Raw genomic sequence first — 19720 nt, 5'->3', positions numbered from 1 at the left:
CTCATTTTTAACTTTAGTCAACTTGCCATGTTTGGCCCATTGTTTCCCTTGGATAGTGCTTGGAGAAGGTATCTTTTTTTTATTGTTTTAGTAGGTCTTCTTTGAGTCTTCTCTTATGTTTTCTAGGTGACAATAACCATAGTAATCAAAGGTATGTTGACCTTCAGTAAGATCATATTTAGGTTGATCTAACTACACATTTTCTCCCATAATAGCTATGGTTTCTTTAGCCGCTTCCACCATCCATAAATAAGATGATACACTTTTAATTTGTGTTCCCAAGGGTAAAATTTATCACATTACTACATATAATTTACATATTTGTGTTATTTTTTTGGCATGACATTTTATTAGATTTTGCTAATTATTTTCGTATATTCAATATTTTTTCTTGGATTTGTGGAATTGTGGTTCAGTGATTGGGATAGCACTCATCAAGTTATGGCTTTATAGCTCAAATAGAGCATAGAAAGTTTAGCCAATTGGGTCTAGTATGCCTGGTTGAGAGAAGTGTCTTCCTTCTCACCTAACATAATTTCTCACAAGTGTCATGTTGATCCCTTAATAATTATATTGTTGTATTAGACTTGAACCCCAAAGAATCCATTTTATCCCAAGTGGAATCTTTAGAATGAGGGGATTTTCATAGTGTATATATATATATATATATATATATATATATATATATATATATAAATAGATAGATGGTGGAAAAAAAGAGCATATCAATATTAATGATCGAATTTCAACCTTCAACATATATAAAATCATAAATCGATATGAAATGTTGATTTCATTAAAAGGTTTCCCTTCTTTGTTGCAGGAACTTTTGATATTCACAACAACGTTGTTTTCATTTGAAAAACCTCCACTCTATATTTTCAATCCCCTACCCATAATAATCAGGGCCAACATACTCACCCCTACTGTTGGGCACCATACTATCCTATTTCCCATAAGAAACACGCATGTATGAATGATGGACTAATCAAAGCTATGCTACGAGACCATAAAACTATGCAGTGGAATGATAAACACCGTAGTCTCAAACAAGATGACAAATGAACATTAGATTAAGAAGGAAGTCGCAAGTGAACCTCCATTGTAGCTCTTGACCATGACCCTCCCATCACCAAACACCATTCTCTCTCTCTTCATCACTTAGTTTCTTCACTTTAACAAGGGTTTTGAGTCTTCTCATTCATATTCTTCATTAACCATGAGAAAGTAGAAAGCACCTCATTCACACCAAAACTAGATCCATATATGAATGTAAAATTAGATAGAGCTCATTAAAGTACATTTTATGCCGAGGAGAAAAAATGGAGTTCCTCTCCACATTCATGAGAGTATGAATGATCATGAAAGGTGAAACTAAACTATCACCTAACTATTTCAGTAAGGTGAGTGAATGTTTCAGGAAGTGAGGAGGGGAGGTCAATCTAGTCAAGTCCCAATTATTTTCATCTTAACAAGAATAAGGGTATCATTTCTTTCTTATTTGGTCTAAAATTTTAAGTGTGTGCGTGTGTGGTGGGGGGGGGGGTGGGTTGTGAGTGAAGAAATAAGGAGAACCTTACCTTCTAACTAAGTTAATACCATTACTTAGTCAGAATACTTATCAAGCCTTGGACTCACAACCTATTTACCTCGTGATATGTTACTGACTTATATAATATTTATATATGTAATCATGCTTTTATGTAATCTCCATGATAGTGACTCTAAAATTTTCATAGACATGTAGCACAAATCTGGGATCAACACCCATTGACCTTAAGGAGCTTAGTTAAATACGACCTTGCCAACTCATATTATGATCATGTGCATGCAGAAGTAAATTATCTCTCTCAAATGCAACAAGAATTAATGAAGCTTTATTTTCGATTCCAAGGGCACGAGGAAAGATAACTAACCTTTGAAGGAAAAAGGGGATTACTTTATTGCATGCCTTTTGTGGTTGGTTTTGATTCATCTTCGCAATAAAGCTACTTGTTACTCTTTCGGTCATTTTTTTTGCATTATTGTGGTAGTGTGATAATGAAAAAGTCAAGTGTTAATGACAAAAGGCAAGCATAAATCGAATGATTTATATCTTTTATTTATGATATTGCGATACTATAATGATCCCAATGCACATAATTACTATATAATGGCCATCATCCATAAATAAATAAAAGTGCATTCCAATTAAAGAAGTTGAAAGAACATGACCTACATGGTTCCTCCCCCTCTTGATATGGTCAGTCAAGAGAATAAAAGTGTGTCCTCTCCCTTTGGTCTAACAAATTTCTCTCTCACAATAAAAATAACTCCATTCATTCCTACCCATCAAGTTAAGTTTCCATGGTCGATCCCTTCCTTTCATTTGAATTATTTATTTTTCAAGGGAAATTATCATCTTTCTTATCCCAAGGATGAGTATGAGGGTCAATACAACAATATTCATAGGCACCTCGCCATTAAAATAATATTTCTCATCATCATGTCACTCGCACGGAATTGAACCTATGTGGGGGAAATAACAATGATTATGTCCAATCACCTAAGATAATCCCAATTGACTCATTTGACTTATTTATGTTATGCTATAATGAGTGATAATTAAGGAGCTTCAATGCACTTATTCACTTTGAAGTGGAAAGAAAGAGATATGGAGAGTCCTCTTGCATTTCTTTTGAGGGCACATGAGATGAGACTCATTTAGAAGGTAAGATGCTTAACATGCCTTTGGAGAGGCATTTTCCATGGAATGACTCACCTCATGGACATATGTGAAATAAACCCCTCCCAAAAGAAATCCCTATTCCTTAAAGTAAAAAGGAAATATAAATGAAATACTTAGAGAAAATATAGATTTTCAAAACTAATAAAGAACTATATTATATGTTAAATCTCATGGTCATGATTTAAAGTCTCAATGAATCATTGATAATTGTTGCTTCTATGAATATTAGGTTGCCACTCGACTCACTAATTATTCTTAATAAGGTAGGGGGTGATGAGAGAGAGAGAACTTAGGGGATTGAAAAACCATGGAGAATTAATCATTCCCTTGAAAAGGTTAAATTTTTCTTGTCAATAACATGATTTGTACCTAGCAAAATTGTGAAGACAAATCTTTAATAAGAAATTTCCATTCAAGAATTTATTCCTCAAATGGACCTACAAAAAAGAAGCATGTCATAAATGAAAATCGATAAAGTATGGACAAGATAAAGTATCATTTGCTTACTTTCTAGTGTCTGATGATGGGTGGAGTGTCCACCCGAAATGTCGGGCATGGTAAACATCTACACAATTTATTTCCGAAATATTTTGACAAGACTAAATCTCATTTATCTAGGCTTTGAGTAGTGTAAAACTTATGGATACTGATGATAAAAAATTACAACTAATTATTGGAAAGAATAAATGTCATACTTAGCTTAAACTAATGAAGGGTTCATTGATGAAAAACTTTGAAAAGCAAATGAAAATGAAAATGGAAGGGTTATCCCTTACCTTATAACAAAATTAATTACAAAAATATACACAAATTATGAAAAAAGGAAGATCCCATTAATGATAATGTGAGTGCACTTGGAAAAAAAGTCTACCATTCATGTGAAATCACCATAACATCATCTTCAATTAAGGGTAGACTGGGTGGTTGATGTGGGTTGTTAACTCCCTCGCCACCTATGTTTGATTCCCTGAAATAACATGTTAAGACTATTGTGATGAGGCTAGAGGAAATAGTCGGCCTCAGGGAGTTTACTCTGTTCATGTCCAATACAAGACGTCTTGTTTCTTGCTAAGTCATATATTCCTAGTTGATCCGGATTTAAACAGGAACGCAACAAATTACAGAGATAACCATATACACAAAGATGCAGCGGAAATAATACTTCATTTCATTAATGGAAAATACTCAAATATGCTTACAACAGAAATGGAAATAAACTAGCTAGGGCGATGGTAGCTTATCTCTGAGAAGAGATGTGATGGCTACATGCCTCTGAACTGTCTTACAATGAGGCTCGGAGGCCTATTTATTGTTGAGAAACAATAGAAAACCCTTCACATTCCAAAACCTAACCCTAGAAGATGAAACGTCAAATTGTGGGCCCCGTTTTTGGGTAAGTTGGTACATCAACTTCCCGGGGTCGCGAATTGGTCATACTATCTCCGTTTGACGTGCATGATAGCCTGTTGGAAAGATCTCTTCGAGGACTACGACGGAAAAGACGATTTTTATCAAAAATGGTAGATTTCCCAAAAAATGTCGTTTAGGGCCTCAAAACGGCTCCGGAAGTTCAGGACCCGAAAAACTGCTAAAAATAGTAAGTTGTGCTACAATTAAGGAAACTGAAAATGCTGAGAAAGACAATGGTGGGGGTCCAGGTGGACTTGGCAGGTGGCCACCAATATCCACCTGGATCACTAGTATATTCGACTTGTAGGTAGTTGGATATACTCTTGGAGTGTTATAGTGACAAATGAAATTTTTGATCCTAGGCCTTGTTCAGATAACTCTAACTCCAACAAGTTACCGATTCACCATGATAAAACAAGAAAAGAAAAAAAAAAAAAAAACACCATTAAGTAAACTAAATCATATATATATATATATATATATATAAAATATCATATATCATATAATAGTTGTAGATGATATATATCCTGTTCCATAAAGTGTTCCCTAACTTTAGACACCCAGATTCGACCCTCCTTTTCAAGCAAATTATCCAAACAATTTATTTTAAATCGAATGTACATACACCACGCTAAGCGCAATGTTGTGGACATTTGATTGTCATATGCAGAGCGCAGGAATTCTTCAGAGCCTGTGGAAGTAAAATGAATTTGAAAAATAGCGGTTTGCAGGCCAAATCCAAACCCAGAAATTCTTGAAGAGGGTTTATGTGGGGTTCTAAGAATCAAAACGTGGAGTGATACCAGACACCACATATTTTGCTGTAAACTACTCTGGTTATCCTTCTTGTATTTCTTGAGATATTGAAACCCTTAGAGGTACTAAAGGAATTGCTAAGGTGAGGCCGCCTCTTTCTTTATTCATTTGCTTAAAAACTCGATGAAATTTACATGGCATTTGAGTTTAAGATTTTATATTCAAGCAAAATTTTGATTTAATGGAAACTAGGTATCCAATAGGAAATTCTCCGAAAGACAACATCGAGACAAATGTTATGTAATTTCAATCATGAATTTTCTCTGTCAGTTGCATTCCCTAGTGCTTGGAATATGTTGTTAGGGCTACAAGGTAGCCATCACTTGATATCTTTGAGATGAAAATCTTGAAAATACCCTGTGTTATCTCTATTTCTTGTGCAGGAATGGTCGACTATCAATATGTACTGGCTGCTCATGTTGATTCAACCAGGAAAAAGAAAAAAATGCATTGATCCATGTTTTGGTAAGATCTCAAGACTTTTGACGGGTTGAATGCCAAGCCATGTTTGGCACCGTCATTCAATTATTTCCATATACAATATCTAGTTCACACATACTTCTTATTTTTCATTACATGTCAATACAATTTCTTATGACATTGAATATGTTATAAGTTGAGTATCAAGGACTTGATTTCCTAGTTCATTGTTTGACATGTCTCAGATAAAAGCAGTCTTATTGACATACAGAAAGATGATCCAATGATGCTTATACCACCCCTTTTTCCTTGAAAGACATTCCTGAGAAATTAGTATAAGTTTGAAAATCTCATTGTTCACATTGAACATTTAAAATGTAAATCAAGTTGAAGGATGACTATTTTCTTGTTTGATTTAAAAGTTTTTTCTTTTATCTCTGTATTAGTATGTATATCTAAATCTAGGTATCTCTGTGGAAAATTATATAAATATATCTATCGATCGATGGTTGGATAATTTTCCTTCAGACATTTTATCAACTGTGATTTCTGTCTTACGGTAAACTATGTTTTAGTGGATTAAAAAGTAAACTCTAACAAGAAGTTCTATACAGATAATCTCACAAGTGACAGTGGAACTAAACAATGGGCACATGAAAATTTGTAAGTGTCCTTAAGTTTCAACTCAGTCACTCTCAGACTTTGGGAACTCACTGAATCATTAGCAGGCATGCCTTTCATATGCTCTTATAGTAAAAACTATGTGGGATAAGTGATATGTTAGTGGGATAATATGGAGTTATCGGGTGAGGGTTAGAATTTGTCTCCTTTTGCTTGTATTTTTTTTTATACTTTTGTCAGTATGCCTACATTTATTGATAAATGTGCCTCATTTCTCTTAGAAATCCCACATTTCTCAGGAAATGCAAGGAATTTATGGTAAAACATGTCATGAGTCAAAAATTAAAAAACACAACCAGGAACAAAATTGCTGATGGTTTCACCTTGAAATGCTCTGCTGGCCTATTGTAGGGCCAAATATCCTTCTTGCATACTTGGAATAAATACAACACTTAGCTACATCATCATTTACATCATTTCTTTTCATCATTTTCTGAGCTGTCCACTTAAAATATGAACTTACATATTATAGTGAGTCATATTTATGAGGGTATTTCCACTGGTGTCATACATTTTTTAATATGGATTCAAAATCCCTTGAAAAATTAAAGCAAATGGCTTCCATTCCTTGAAAACCATTTTCTTGCCAACAACGACTTCAAGACTCCATTTTTACTAGAAGGATAGAAAAGGAAAGATAAAATAGAACACTAAATTTTACTATAAAAATTTAATATCACCAGTTATGGCTTCCAACATAAATAAACACAAGAAAAGCACCTAAAAAAGAAACATTTGGGTTCATATTGGTATTTTTATCACAACCTCAGTGAATTTTTTCAAAAATATCGCACTGTCATAGCTTTTTCTGCACAAATTTTCATTTTTTTTTGACATCACGATTTATTGTGATGTTGGTGATTTTTCCAATTACTAGTTCATTCAAGAGCTAATGAAAAGCCAAAATTTCCATTGTAATTTTTCTATCTTCAAAAGTAAATTTATACTGATTAGAGTAGAGAAAATAGAGAGTTGTTCTTCTAAGTAGATGCCAAAATGTTCAAAGGCATGATCATAAGGTTGTGCTACCAAGAGGAATTACCCTCCAGTGGAAAGGGAAGAAAAGCATAGAGGAAAAATGAAGGATGATGCCCCTCCAAAAGGAACTAGAAAAGCTACCATCCAAAACAATATGCTTGGTGTCTTCCTTCCTTCTACGCTGTAGTGTGCAGACAAAGATACTTTACATGTCATGTACTCTCTGGACTGTGTTTGTAAGGAAAAGCATGAGGGTTAAATAAGAATGAGAGAATTAGTTACTCTAAGATTTAATTTTGAAAGGGCATGGAGAATACATATCAGAGACCCAGAACCAGGCTATCTTCCAGTTCATTCATCTATGATTTACTCTATGAGTAATTTAAGTTCTTCCATGTAATTCTTCTTCAATTGGAAAGTGAAGGAATTATTGTGAAAATCTTATTCTAGCTTCTCCAAACCCAGAAAATGGCTTGCAAGAGATGTTTACCACCCTATACATCTTAGATTTTGGCTCTACAACCTGTTGCAAGTTTGAAAAATTATGTAAGAAGACTGTAAAATATTAAATCTTCCTTTAAAACTTGAGATCGATTATCAAGAGTATTGAAAGTCACTCTCAAAACTACCCTACAATTTGAAAATCATTGTGCACTTAAACCACTGGACATCTGAAAGTAACCTATCAAAACTGAGACCCTTGTGCAAAAAATATTGTCCTCAATTTTTTTATGAATCGACCTGTTGAAATGCAGGTGAACTTGGGAAATCCGAAGTTGGCTCACAGAAGATAACTCCAACTCATATGAAGTAGATAGTCTGCCTGAAATGTTGATCATGCTGTAGAAATATGCCGACTGGACTGCTCAATCATGCAAGTTGGCCCACAAACTAAGTTTTGTCTCAGAACTTAGTCATGATGTTCTTTGTTAGCGAGATTTAAACTGTGCTACTACTTAATAATGTCTTGTCTGTGATTTTTGACCGCAGAAATGTTTCTCCATAAGCTAATCGCTTATTCCTGCAATCAACAAGTCCAGACTGTGAACTTTTTCTTTCCACAATGTTCCTCCTTGGAAAACTAGCACTAATTGGTCAACTATTTTTTCCTACCCCCTTGATTTATCGTGGCTTCAATCATGGATTCAATTTATTGAATATTTCATTTATTTCAGTGATCTTGCTTTTGCCTTTTTCCAGCAACACCGTTGTGCCAATATTGTTATCCCCTCTTTAATTATCTGCATGATCTATTTTTTCTTCACACTGTTTATAGTAATTCTTCGTCTCTCCCTATAAAAGCACCTAGATCAACGACACCTTCCCACTTATATGAATTACCCTTCCATTATTAATTAAGTGTACTGTTAAAACTTAATACCAATTATAACACCACACTACACTACTAATGCTCGAACTACAAATTTACCATCCTTGATATTAGCCATATTTCTCCTGCTAATAGTTCCAGTCTCTGTAACAATAATGCTTCATACTTTTCCTAGATCATCTAATCTCTTTAAAACTTCTTCTCCCACTTCTCATCAAACTTTGTTGTCCCTAAGTGGTGTTCCATCCTTTCCAACTTGTGGTTTCAGTGCCAATTTAAAACATTAAAAGGTACATAGGATAGTCATGAGAATATTTTCATTCAAGTTCTTGAAATGTGTATCCCTTTGCCCGAGGGAATGATGGCATCCATGCATTCGAATACACCGTATAATAGAAAATAAAATTTGAAATAAAATAATAATTTCAATTTTCATACATTGCCACTCTAATAACTTTCTTACATGCTCTAATAACTTTCTTACATGCCCTAAAATGTATAGAGGTTTATAAAATTATATTCATTAATTCTTGTGCCAATAGTAAGCGCTTATGGTGAGAATAATTGGACAGTCTTGTAAAACTAATTAGGAAATTTCTAGAAAGAATTTAAGTTCATTTAATAGCAACATGATGCAAAATATTTTCTGAACATTGTTTATATCAATGAAACTAAGGTTAGCTTGTGCAAAGACATTTATGTTGTATATACTTGTCAAATAGCTGATAGCAGGTGTAATCAGATGATATCCATTTGTTAGCTACAATGAGATCTATATTCAGTCATAGCACTGAGGTTTTAATACAGAAATACAGTGAAGCATATTCACATAAATTGAGTAACATAAGATAAGCATTTTGACTTTGGATTTTGAATCTTGTCTCAAACTTGAAGTAATCTAGCAAGAATAGAAAGAAGTTCTTAGAAGCAAGCAAAGTCAGGAAGTGGTGCTGCCGTCTGGTATGAAAAATGGTAAGAATTTTCTTATTCAAAATCCGTAGTGAATACAAGCGCCAAAATAGAATTCATGTTATTGCCTTCTATGTATGCTTTATTGCTTATTTAAAATTTTGTATTTTAACTATTACAACCAACAACAACTATTTATTAGCACTGAAAGTTTATTGCTTGATATCTTTATTCCAGGTGGGAAAAATACAATGCTAAGGGTTGGACAGAGAAATGAGCACACAAGTATGGTAGACTAAATGACCAGTCATGGTGGAAAAAATGGGGTGAACAATATGATGGGAGTGGATCTGTACTTAAATGGTTCTCTCTCTTTTACCATTGTTTTCTTTTTTCCATTCTCATACTATTTACGCAATTTAGAAATTTATCATTAGAGAAATTATTAGGAAATGTTGAAATAATTGTTGATTTTAAATGGTTTTATATGTGTTTGTATTTTGCCTATGCAAAACGATTGGGTTGCATAGTACATGTTGACATGATTTTTTGACTTGGTAACTTCTGAATACTGGAATTTGGAGAAATAAAATAGGGGAGGCCACTATATGCTATAGCTTATAAATGTAGCTGAAGTCCCACTTTCCAAGGCATGAAATAACTGCCTCTTTTTCTTGGGTGCTATCTAGGTTTTAGCTGAAGTGATGTAGTTTCAAGCTTATAATTTCTTGGGATAGCCAAATCTATGGGATACCTTCTCCAAGATGCATTACTAGTTTCTTTCCTTATACTGTGAGATTTTAGCCTTTGATGTTAGAAGTGGTCATACCTCTTCTTCCATCCCAACCACCTCCGAAAGTAAGTTATTGCCACCTAGGATTATATCCAAGGGCCCCATCTATGCTGGCCACTATTTGGAGAACATTATCTGGCATACACTTAGTATTGACATCTTCACTATTAATTTAGATGATGAGCAAAGACATCCTGCTGTGGCTACTGCATTTTTGTACAGATTGTTTCTTTACATCCCCTCAATTTCATTTTATATGGTTTTCCTTATTGGGATAACGTACTTGCACTTGTGCTTATACTATTTTGTTTCCTATTTTCCCTGTAGTCATTTTTCAATGCATTTTATCTCATTTTAGTGGAGTCTTTTGCATCGCTTTATCTTGAATAGACTATTACTGGTGTTTGGAATTCTACTTAATAGAAATGGAACATGAGTCCTCTTTCTCGTGCTAAAATGGCCCAGAGGTCCAGAAATAAGGATGATCCAAGGAATTCTCTTTTCTATGGCTGTTCTTATTTCTGGTCTTTAGAAACCATCTCTCAAAGAGTACTTTGTGACTCTATTATAGATGGCTCTCAAGAAACCATTTCTGGGGGTTTTGGAGATTGTTTTTGGTGTTTTTTAGTTAGTATCTATAAACCCTTCATTTTAGACACTTGAAACCACCACCTCTTGCCATATCCTCAGCCCCTTCAAAGCACATGTGACATAGTCCCTTCTTCCTACCCCTCAGATCTCATAGGTTGAAATTCTCCCTCACCTAGTTGAATCCAATGGTCTTCCCCACTAGAGTATGCTCTTTTGGTATATTTTGTGTGCAAACAAGTATGAAGGGAACTCGAAAGTTCTTTATGGAAAAAATATTGCATTAGCTGTGCCATGGTGAACTTCACTAGCATTCTCAAAGGTGGAGAGAATTCTACCGTGCAGTCATCCTAGATTACACATTGACACTGACCATGATTGCACATGGATATGTTAACTGCAAATAGATGGTCATCCTTCACTGAGTGAGTATTTTATAAAGCTAGTTGATCATGGTATTTAGTGACATTGAAACTAGTCGAACATCATTTGTACCCTTTATGCATTGTTCTTTTCTCTATAGATTATGCACATACAATAAGGTGCAAGATAAAACTAAAAAGAAAGTTGTGGTAGAGAATGGGAGAGTAATTAATCTTAGCCTCTGCGATTAGTAATGTAGATGGGTGAAAGAATGGGTTTTCCAATGAGAATTATAGGGTTTTGTATTGTACATATAATATGTTTCTATATAAATTAAATGAAACCTCTAGATTCAATAAATCCATATCTTGTATCTTCCCTATTACTGCAAAATGTAGCATCCTAGTGCAGAGCCTCATTAGGATTTTCCTTACTTTGCACCTTTGTGGGTAATGGGTAACATTTACATTTTACAGATTACAACTAAAGTTGTAAATCAAATAGAGAATTCTTCAAAAAGGAAAATTGGATTTGTACAATCAATAAAACATAATGCAAGCATGGAACAAAAATGTTTCATTTCTCAAAGGCCTAGTGTGTTATAATAAATTTGGCAACCATCTAGGTGTGATATCCCTTGTTCATTTTGAATTCTTGTATATTCCATTGAAGGCGTAAACTATATCAATCTTCAAAAGGAAATGCCCAAAGGCATGTGGCAGTGAAACACACGGAAAACATATTTCTTGAATCAAATATTAGTTGTATTGTTATGATATAAATACTACCAGAAAAAAAATCTCAACCATTCTACCCGTTGATACCCTTGAAAGGCAGCTATTGCTGCCCATCCTCATCTACATTTCTCCATATCCAGTATCTTATCTAGTTTGTCATAGGAACTGGCAAATTCTACATATTTGATCCTCTAACCATCTTGTCTTGTTGGCCAATCACCAGACTAAGGTCGTCATTTAAAACTTGTAAATTTTATTCTTGACTTTTTCCAAGACTATGCCCCTTATTTTAAAATTAGCATTCATGGGGATATTTGGATTCCAAGTTATGTGAATGAACCACACTCAGATCTGTAAGGAAAGCCCAAGATTTCAACAATTCTTGAGAATTTCAAATTTTCCGTGTTGATACCCTATATCATATAGATTTTTGGTAAAAGATCATATTGAGATGGCCAAAATAGGTGAATATACAATGAAGATATTGTATAACATGCCATTAGGAGACAATATTGAGATTTTTAAGGTGTGGAATTTAATATGGAATGGTAAAATTTCATGTGGCTAATAGGGCCATGTGGATGGCAGATGTATAAAGTGAAACACTAGGAAAATTACCATCTGTCATGACATGTGTCTATGCCCAACAAATATGAAATAAATTCTCCAAAATAATAAAGTAGAGGGTGGAGATATTGGAGTAAGTTTGGCGAGTGCTTAGCCTTCAAGTAAAAAATCGTCAACATCTTATGGAAGATCAGTTCAACATTTGTATGTTGGAATTCCTGGTTGAAGAGGAACTTTTTAGGAATGTAACAAAGATGAGAAAGTGTTTTTGGTTGGAAAGAGGGGCTATAATGAAGGAAACAATGATATCTATTTAAATTTTAATTAAATGAGGATACCAGAAACTATAGGTCCATGTTGATTTTGATTTTTCCTTGCTTCTTTACCTGGATGATCAAAGGACTAATCTACTCAGCCTTTTTTAAAGGAGGTAGTTGATGGAATCATCAGTTGATAATGTCTCTTCTTAATAGGGTTTTCTCTTGGCTTCAATTCTATTCTCATCTATCCTAGTGAACTTGCAATCTATTTCATTTTTATCAATTCATTAGGAAACAAATTTCATATTTGTACAACAACCCCACCGCCTAAGTTATAGTTTCTTCATACCAATAATGTCCATGATAACCATTTTCAAGTTTGCATCCTAGCCTATATAAAACTTGCTTGTCTTTAAAGATTCTTTGAAGTATGGTTTACTAAGACTAGGGTCTTTTCCTTTTCACTCCCTTTCTATGATGATTTCCTTGATCTTCATTTTGCTAAGCTCCTCCTCATCCATAGGGTCTTCTTGGTACCTCTTTTTATAGTAAACTGGTATGGAATACTCAATTGTTCCAACTCCTTATGTCACATGCAAAGAACCCTCGGCCTTCGACTACTGTACCAAGTTTCCTCCCCACTAAAAGAAAATGCCTAATTTGCTGCAAAAGGGCAGTAAGATTTGGATCCTTATAAACAAATTTGAAAGTCACGTAGAATTGTGTCAACACCATATCCTAGTCTCTTATCTATCTTCCCTTTTCCTCCTATAAATAATAGCTTTGGGACATAGAATTCAAGTTGTGGAAAAACTGATGAACCCACTCTTACCTAGGGTATCCTTCGTCTATCCATGTCTTTTTCAAAACCATACGTCTTCCTGGGAATCTTTTATGTCTTTATACCTATTTGCTAATTCCATCTCCCGAGGGGGATTAAATGGAGGATTCATACATTGTACTGCCTACATCCAATTGTAAAACTTCTCTTTTTGCATCGCCCACCAGCACATTGGTGTTCCTTTCATCACAACTTCCATTTCCTGTAATCTATGTTTTTGTGTGACCACTTCATATATGTACTTATGAACTCTTGTACTGAATTAATCCCACCAAATTGTGGTAGGTCATGCACTTATTTCCAATCCACCACATTGATCTTTGTACATACACACACCTTCATGATGATGTATCATGTACAACAATCTGCCATCTTTCTAAAGCCTCTTTATAATCTGTGTAAAAGGAATAACTACTCCTCCATCTTAGCTCCCCATCTATATTAGGGTTCACATAATCCCCCTTCTAGGTAGTGGTTTTGTAGATATTTTCCAAGATAGAATTATTTACATCATCACTTTACAACTCTTTGCCTTTGACTACTGTATCGAGGTTCCTCCCCACTAAAATAAAATGTATGATCTGCTGCAAAACACAAATTGGAAAGTCACGTAGAACTGATTCAACACCATATCCTAGTCTCTTATATGTCTGCTCTTTTCCTCCTATACATACTAGCTTTGGGACACATAATTCAAGGTGTGGACAAACTGATGAGCCCACTCTTACCTAGAGTATCCTTTGTCTGTCCATTTATTTTTACAAAACCATACATCTTCCTAGGGATCTTCTATGCCTTTATACCTATTTGCTAATTCCATCTCCCGAGGGGATTAAATGGAAGAATCATACATTGTACTACCTACATCCAATTGGAAAATTTCCTTTTTTCTTCTCCCACCAGCACATTGGTGTTCTTTTCATCACAACTTCCATTACATACAATCTATGTTTTTGTGGGGCCACTTCATATACGTACATTATGAAATCTAGTACTAAATTAATCCCATCAAATTGTGGTAGGTCATGCACCTTATTTTTGATCCACAACATTGATCTTTGTACATACCCACACCTTCACGATGATGTCTCATGTACAACAATCTACCATTTTTCAAAAGCCTCTTTATAATCTGTGTAAAAGGAATAACTACTCCTTCATCTTAGCTCCCCATCTATAGTGGGGTTCACATAATCCTCCTTCTAGGTAGTGATTTTGTAGATATTTTCCAAGATATAAATCTTTACATCATCACTTTACAAATCTTGGTCTTTGAATACTATACCAAGGTTCCTCCCCACTAAAATATAATGCCTGATCTACTGCAAAAGGCTAGTAAGATTTGGATCCTTTGACACAAATTGGAAAGTCATGTAGAATTGTTTCAACACCATAACCTAGTATCTTATCTGTCTACTCTTTTCCTCCTATACATACTAGATTTGGGACACAAAATTCAACGTGTTGACAAACTGATGAACCCACTCTTACCTAGGGTATCCTTTGTCTGTCCATGTCTTTTTAAAAACCATACATCTTCCTGTGGATCTTCTATGCCTTTATACTTATTTGCTAATTCCATCTCCTAAGGAGGATTAAGTGGAAGAGTCATACATTGTAATACCTACATCCAATTGGAAAATTTCTCTTTTTGCATCTCCCACCAACACATTGGTGTTCCTTTGATCACAACTTCCATTGCCTACAATCTATGTTTTCCTGGGACCACTCCGTATATGTACATTATGAACTATAGTACTGAATTAATCCCATCAAATTGTGGTAGGTCATGCACATTATTTCCTATCCACCACATCAATCTTTGTACATGTGTGCACCTTCATGATGACATCTCATGAACAAAAATATGCCATATTTCCAAAGCCTCTTTATAATATGTGTAAAAGGAACAACTACTCCTCTATCTTAGCTCCCCATCTATAGTAGGGTTCACACAATCCTCCTTCTAGGTAGTGATTTTGTAGATATTTTCAAATATGTAATTTTTTACATAATCATTAATAGGCTTAATGAACCTATAAATCTTCAGTCGGACCACGCACAGTTCCAATGTCTCAAATGACATCTTTCTCTGTTTCAAATTGAAGATAATATTGTTTTCAAAATCCCAGTCTATCCCAAGCAAAGCGGGACAGGGGTCCTTCTCTTCCATGATCTCGATAACTTCAAAATCATCTATCATCTTTACTCCATAAATATTTACTTCAACATCTTCTACCCTTCCCACAGGATATATTTTATATGAATTTGCCAATCTTAGCTAGATGGGTGACCTTAACAAGCATAGTTTACCCATAATCTCCCAAGTCTTCTTTGGCATAATGTTAACATCAGATCCAAGACCCAACATAACATCTTGTATCACATATCCTACAGATTCCATAGACATCTTAAACTCCCTAACTTTTTTCCTCCTCTTATTTACCTACCTAACATGTCTCTCAGGCAAAGATGCAACCATAGGATTTTCCTCATGTTCTAAATCTCTATTAACCTTTTCAACATCTCAAATAATCTCCTAAACATTTGAGGATCATTTAAGATATTTGCACATCATTTAAAGAAGTTACTTAATCTTTACGCTAAAGATCATGATACTTGAATATGTGCACATCCTTTTGACTATCTGATACATTCCTTAGGGACTCTACAACATCGTAGGAATTCCTTATGTAAAACAACCTAAAACTTATGTGGCATGGGGGCAACTTTCTTAACCTTTCCTTCTGGAATCCTCTCTGCATATAAACCTATCTTTGCACTTCCTTGTGTCACTACAAGCACACATGGCTCCTCAATATTCTTTTTCCTGGGTTCTGTATAAATCATGTTACATCCTCTTTTCTTTTCCTCTTGCTTGGCTACCAAATCTAGACAGTTATCTATATCATGCTCTGTATTGTGACAATGATAAGATCAATGCAAGTTCAACAGGATACCCTAACAACATAAAGTAACATAATAAAAGATAAACAAATATGTATGTCCTATATAGATATTTTCTACATGCCTAGCCCATGAATAGATGCCAAATCCTAGCTTGGATGATTTTTCCATTGCCCAAAATTATGAAAGTATTTAAGGAAATCTCATCAAAATGACAAAAAAGCTATGATGAAAATATCAATACCAAATTTAATCCTAAGAAAATATTATACTAATGTGCACAAGGAGCCCAAAGTGATTAAAAATGTTATGAAAGTTCAGCATAATGATCCTCTATGTGCATATGGACCAAAAGGATAAGACCCCATAGCTCATCATCTCAAGTTAAAACTAAAAAATAAACATACAATAACCAAGTATATAATAGACTTTAAAGTAACAACTAACATGAACCCAATCCCAATCGGATAGATTTTCATTGCTTAGGATCATTAAAGTATCCAGGGAATCCTCACCCTAAATGATAGAACACTTATGACGAAATTATCAGTATCATTTAAGATTTCAGCATATCTGAGGAAAATGTTGCTCAAATCACTTCTGCCAGAATATCACATAAAACAGTGTGCCAAGTAAATCATTTTGTACAAAAAGGTTTCCATAAATTAAGGGAAGTTGCAGGAAATACTTTTCATATGCTAATAAATTGATTGCTTCAAGGATTTTCTTAGAGAACTCATTAGATTTTTTGGTACAATTATTTTACTTGATGGGCATATTTCACATAGTGAGCAAATTCATGACATGTGTGTTGGTTGCCAAATAAATGCAAGGGATATTTATAGTGGACAAAGCCTTGCAAATTTAAATCTTTATATTGATGAAATATTTTCTATTTGGTCAAAGTTTTGACAGTGTTAAGATTTACTTCCAAAATTATCTCATATCTTCCTAATTTTGTTTATTTTCTTGTTATTTTTGCATGTTGGATATATGATTTTGAGAAAATAAATTGGTAATTTGTTTCAGGCCCGACACCTAAATTTTCCTCTTATGACTATCTCCTAGTGTTTTAGTAGGGTATATCATGATGAGTCCCAACTTTTCCATTCAAAAAATATTCTTTGTTGGTAATCAGTAGATGCATTCTTGTTGGGTTTCTTTTACATTGAAATTTAAATCAGATTCCATATGAGCTACGATTGTAACTTACAATGTGGACTTAGAAGTAGATGAAAATGTTGTTTGTATTTGAGGTTTTTGTTTTAGGAAACCCTAACAAATTATAAACTGCGACAGTCATCTCAAGCTTTTCATTCTCTTTTTTATTGTGTATAGAGATTCGGTAGTTGAATTCTAATCATTTTTTCAAAAAGTGATTCAATATTCGGCTGATTTAATTAATATTTAATGCTATGATTTTTGTGCAGACCTCTAAAGATTAAGAAACTTGGTTAGAGCTACATTAGAAAGCTAGACAAAAGGAACAACTGAAAATTGAGGAAGAAAAGAAAATGTGTGAGAAAGTTAAAAGAGATGTTGAATGGTATTCATTATTAGATATACTCTTTCCTTTTATGTTTATTTATACTTGAGAACATACTTTTATAGATTGTATGGAGTTTCTTTCTTGAAGACTGGCTGGACGAGTATTTACTACCTTTTTCTTAGGACAATCCTAGAAACAAGCTTGTAGAAGGTGTCTCTTCTATTATTTCATTTGATGTGTATTACAGGTTCTTTTTTTGAGTCTATTCAAACCCCATCCTATGTCAATTTATTTTTTTCATGTAATTACAATTTTGTATGTTTTGTATGATTGTTCGAGCATCATAGTTTTTCATGTTAGTCTAGAAGTGACATGCTTATAAATGGTTTGCTATGAAGTAGAAAGTGGATGATATACTTGGAAATACTATCAGAAATATGAATTTAACCAATATTGGAGTTTGGATCTATTCAAACATAGAAATAACAGATATAAATTCTTATAGAACTCTTGGTGGCCTTTGCAAAAAAAATAAATTTAGATCTATTCAAACTTCTATTCAGCGAGGTACACTTCCTGCTCAACATGGAATTGTTTTTTAGCAACCGCTCTTGTTGATTTTATGAGGTAGTATACGTCAGAAAAAAATCTAGATATCTGGGTAAAAGCTTTTGGAATTCTTGGTGGTCTAAAAAATATATCACCAACAATTACATCTCCAAAGCAGTACAAGAAGCATTTTTGAAATGCCATCTCTACATACTTTTTGATGGTTCCAAATCAGTGGTCTCCTCCAGATATCATCCCTTGTCTATTGCAGATTGACAAAAACGAAGATTGTTCTTCAATTTTGACAAAAGAAGATAGTGGGGATCAAGTTGCTTAGTACCTTACACCATGCAGACCATTATGTAGTCTGCAAAGCCAACATAATGACCTTATTCATCATGTACATTTTGAAAATTTCCCTTGAAAAGGCTAATGGGAATCATAGAAGTTGCTTGTCCCTAGGATTGGTCCAATTGATTATTTCCTTTGTATTAGATATTTGTATTCTTATTTCTCTTATTTCCAATAAGATTTAGGACTGTTGATATTGTAGGAAATCTCAATTTTTGTAGATCATAATGATATAGTTCATATGTCCTATAGGTTTGCATGTCACACATCGATTGTTCAAACAATGCTATGTTTTGGTAATAATAGGCTCATACAATTGTTTTGAAATATATTTTCTCATATTTGATTTTCCATTTTAGGTAACATTATCAATAATTTTAGTTACTTTGGTCAGAGCATGTATCTATCAGTGTTTTAGAGATGAATACAATAATTTTTTTTTTCTTTTCAAATTTCAATACATGAAGTTTAGTTTACATTGGTGATAAAGCCAACAGTTCTTGCTATGATGTTTCTTATGCAACGAAGTTTCCTAATGATTTCAACGGTATTACATTTGGAAAATTGAGAATTCTTTACCAGAGGTATATGCTCTTGATATTGCATTTTTATGGTAGGATCAAGCAACAAGTATTGGCAGTGAAAGATTTCATTCTTTGTGACCATCATTTACATGAATAGGTTAGGGGTTCCTTGATTTGAAGGGTTTGGAGGAGCTCATTTTAAGTTCCTCATGTGGATCTAGCCATCAACTGAAGTAAGATGTGCCCACATTTTTTTTCTTTTCCTTTTTAATTCTAATGATAATATCTTCTGGTTGAATATTGTCTTTCATTTTCTAGTCCAATTATCTTTAATGCTTTAATATTGAATTTTTTTTATGCCATGAATAAATAATTTTGGTTGATTTTAAAATGCCTCCTTGACTTATTTTTTTCCAACCCTTTTTCTGAACTCAAAAGGTTTCTAAATTCATCATTGCAGGTGATATGATTTTGTTTGT

The 19720-nt window shown here is 33.9% G+C and overlaps 1 long non-coding RNA gene across 3 annotated transcripts; it reads left to right on the top strand.

Annotated features, from left to right (window-relative positions):
* The first annotated feature begins 4672 nt into the window (after nt 1-4672).
* LOC149201098 (uncharacterized) lies at nt 4673-18113 on the top strand. Of its 3 annotated transcripts, XR_016253400.1 has the most exons (4): nt 4673-5036; nt 5338-5419; nt 9510-9635; nt 17759-18113. It is a non-coding gene; the product is annotated as an uncharacterized LOC149201098 (long non-coding RNA). The 3 variants fall into 3 exon arrangements; XR_016253398.1 differs by lacking the exon at nt 17759-18113 and having other exon boundaries at nt 4676-5036; nt 9510-9888; XR_016253399.1 differs by lacking the exons at nt 9510-9635; nt 17759-18113 and adding an exon at nt 9258-9342 and having other exon boundaries at nt 4677-5036.
* The last annotated feature ends 1607 nt before the right edge of the window (nt 18114-19720 follow it).

Source organism: Pinus tabuliformis, chromosome 2_1 (assembly GCF_031772625.1).
Source record: "Pinus tabuliformis cultivar Carrire ecotype Pingquan chromosome 2_1, CPIR1, whole genome shotgun sequence".
Taxonomy (NCBI): domain Eukaryota; kingdom Viridiplantae; phylum Streptophyta; class Pinopsida; order Pinales; family Pinaceae; genus Pinus; species Pinus tabuliformis.
This window is presented reverse-complemented; position numbering and strand designations above follow the sequence as displayed.